The sequence below is a fragment of the Vigna umbellata genome, chromosome 10 (genome assembly GCF_029865625.1).
Source record: "Vigna umbellata cultivar VRB3 chromosome 10, Vumbellata_1.0, whole genome shotgun sequence".
NCBI classification, from domain to species: Eukaryota; Viridiplantae; Streptophyta; class Magnoliopsida; order Fabales; family Fabaceae; genus Vigna; species Vigna umbellata.
The window spans coordinates 15,329,298-15,332,689 of NC_142174.1; the positions used below are offsets into that span (position 1 = coordinate 15,329,298).

General features: G+C 40.8%; 1 pseudogene; it reads right to left on the minus strand.

Moving 5' to 3' along the window:
- Positions 1–546: 546 nt before the first annotated feature.
- LOC124820886 (putative galacturonosyltransferase-like 1 pseudogene) lies at positions 547–2,322 on the minus strand (annotated as a pseudogene).
- Positions 2,323–3,392: the final 1,070 nt, after the last annotated feature.

Sequence of the window (3,392 nt, forward strand, 5' to 3'; positions counted from 1 at the left end):
TGGTAAGTCAAATAATTGTTAAGTGTTAAGCCCGGTTGGTACGTTCTTTTGTTTATTTTTCCAAGTTATATATTTTCTCTTTCTTTTTGGTTAAAGGAGGGGGTGGTTTTAATTTATTAATTGTTAAATCTAAGTGCGTCAAACTTTAGAAATGACTAAATAGTGAGTGTCTCTCTGAGTGATTACTTATTTGTAGCAGCAAATGACTCCAATTTAGTATCATATTTCGGACGTATGGATGATTCCATGTTCAAAAATTTGCACCCCCAAAAAGAAGATACAAACAATGATGATCAACCTAGTCAAAACCTTGAAAAGTAATGTTTGGCTTTGGCCAGACAATAGAAGAGAAAAGAGCGATGATTCAGTTGGAGAAGAAAAATATTCAAAATACAACGCACGATCCTTTTCAGATCCGCAGCTACAATAAACCCAACCTCACCGACACAAAATATCCTTTTCAATTTTCCTTACACACAGGCAACCACTGTTCAAGTTGGTTAAGGAGTCTCATGATTATTTCCCACTCCCATTTCACACACGTAATAACGCCACAAATATTATTTCCGAATTACCAATTTCGTAAACAGCCACTCACAACAAAAATTACAATCTAGACGTAGTGAAGAAAAAGAAGAAGAAATTACATTAAAATAAAATAAAAACTTGGCATTGGGGTGATTTCGTGTTAGTAGTTACAAGACGTAACGGTAACAGTGGTATTTGAGTGGCTGAAAGGAAAAAAAGTGGAGGGTATATGTACCTGGCTGTACATGTACAGTGTAAGATCAACACGGCCGTAGTATGGGGCCGCACACGGCGAGGAAGGAGCGACTCCAGCGCCAGCTCCCAGGGACAACCAATATACGACACCACCGCTAAATCAAAACTACTCCCGCAAAGCAAAAAAAAAAATTAAAATAAAATTGTACTAGTACTACTGCTGCTGCCGCTAATAATGATAAAAATGGTTGTGGCGGGCTAGGCTTCGAGAGCGAAAGGAGTTTGGAGAAGATCGTAGGGAGCCCACAGGGCATCCAAGGGGCAAGGGCGGTTGGCGTCGAGGCGGGCCCACGGTTTTCCCTTCCCACTCCAATGCAGGAGGCTCACCGGGCCTGGATGCAAGTCTCTGCAGAGGCCGCGGAAGTTATCCCCGCCAAGCCCATGCTGGTTCCACCTGTGATCCACCGGGCCTATGTTGCCAGCGAAAACGAGTAGAAACGGCGGAAGGGACCCCAGCTCGTAGATCCGCATTCTCTTCTGGAGCTCCATCCACTCCTCGATCTTCCTGGTGTAGTCGCCGGCCCGCCAGCGTTGCAAATCAATCACCATGACGCCGGTGTTGAAGTAGCAGGGCCTTCGGCCCGCGAAGGTGAGGGAGAGAGAGGGGTTGGACCAGAAGGAGGGGGTGAAGTAAGCGCTGAAGTTGGCGTTGCAGTATTCGGGGGCGGCGAGGACGGTGTTGTTGCTGTTGTGGTCTCCGAGTGGCGTGGCCGCCAGTTTGGCGATGTCGTCGACGAGGACGAGGTCGGAGTCGAGGTAGACGATTTTGCGGACGCAGGAGGGGAGGAGGTTGGCGAGGTAGTTGCGGGCGTAGTTGAGGGGGCAATCGAGAGCGGAGCGGATGGAGGTGGAGATGAGGCCGGCAACTTGGAGATCGTTGAAGGGGTAGATTTGGAAATTGAGATAAGGGAAGGAATTGGAGAGGGTGCGATTAAGGAGGGCGGAGGAGGAGGTCCTGGAGGCGGCGGTGACGAAGTGGAAGACGACGTTTTCTGGACAGGAGGAGTGCTGGAGGACGGAGAGGATGGCCGCCATGGAGCCCCGGAGGTAGGTGATATCCAGTGTCATGGCAACGTGAACTGCGTCGTCCGAACAGGTGTGGGTGTGTTCGAGGGCAGTGGTGGCACAGGTGGGGGAGTTGTAGAATTTGGGTGCTTGTTTGAAATGTTGTTGTTGATGTGCAGTGATGGCAGCGGCATTAGTGGAAATGATAAGGATGAGACAGAAAGGTATTAATGCAGAGGAATTGAGTGCATTAGTAGAAGCCATGATTTCTCTTAATGAAACTCCGATGATTGATCCAAGGTTTTATCCAAGGACTCTCTGTGAGACAGAGAGAGAATATGAATATCCTCTTCTACTCTTCTACTTTACTACAACTACCATTTTCTCTCTCTTTTCCTTTCTTGCCTTCCCTCCTTCTCAACCCATTTTTCAACTTGCTTCAGAAATACCTCCTTTTATGCATACTCATTCATCTTCTCTGTTACGCTCCTTCGCCATACTATAATTCTACGCCCACTTAATTTTACTCTCCATCTTCTACTTCTTTCAATTCTACCCTAAATTTTTACTTTCTCTTCATTATAGCTTTTCTATTTAAATCAACCGTGCAATTAATAAACTCATTCCTTCTTCGGTCAAACATCTGATTTTTTATGAAATATTCATTCCAAATCAGTCATTTTCTTACTTTTTTTATTTATTTCCCATTAAAAAGAACTCAAATTAAAAAATACTTTAAATTGAAATATTCAGTGTGCACACCTGTGAATACAGAAGATGGAAAAAGTGCATTTTCTTTTTCTGGGCAAGTCTAAAACAAGAAGGAAACTATCATATATATATATATGACGATGATTATATAATAATTATAGTGGAGAAGTCTCGATGCACTTCAGATATTTTAAAGTTTTGAACCTTGGGATATATTTAAATAAATATAATCTCGATAAATCACGCTTATAGGAGAAAACTTATTACATATTTTATCCATCCATTAAATACGAAGGATATTTCTAAAATGGTGATGTTTACTTTACCCCTTCTTTAATATGTTTTACAACCTTAGTTATGTGCTTTTATTTATTTATTATTTGGAATTATTTTACACATAATTTTAGTTATTTATATTCAATAAGAACATGAATGCTATTTGTCAAATTAAAATTTTGTAATCAAGATGGAGAGGCATTGCCACATAGATGGGTAGAATAATTTTAAATGACAACTTGTGAATGAAAACTCACAAGGAAGGTTTTAAAATATGTGTAAAGAAGAGTTGCCACCCCCTTCTAAAAGTATATCTCGTTATGAATGTTGGAATCACCTTAAATATATTTCATAACTATAATGTTCACCCTAATATCAAATGAGAAATTTTCTTTATAAAATACATTATCCAAAATTAGACAATGTTTCTCCATTCTCTTCCTTTCTTGCTTATTAATTAAAGCAATTTATACCCAAATGGTAATATAACTGCAAATACAAATAAGCAAGAAAAATGTAATTTTCCAGATACTTAGTAAGATTTCGTAATTGTGCTTGCTTTTACATGTATGAGTGAAAAAGAAAAGAAAAGAATCCCTGTGATTGAGGAATTGGGA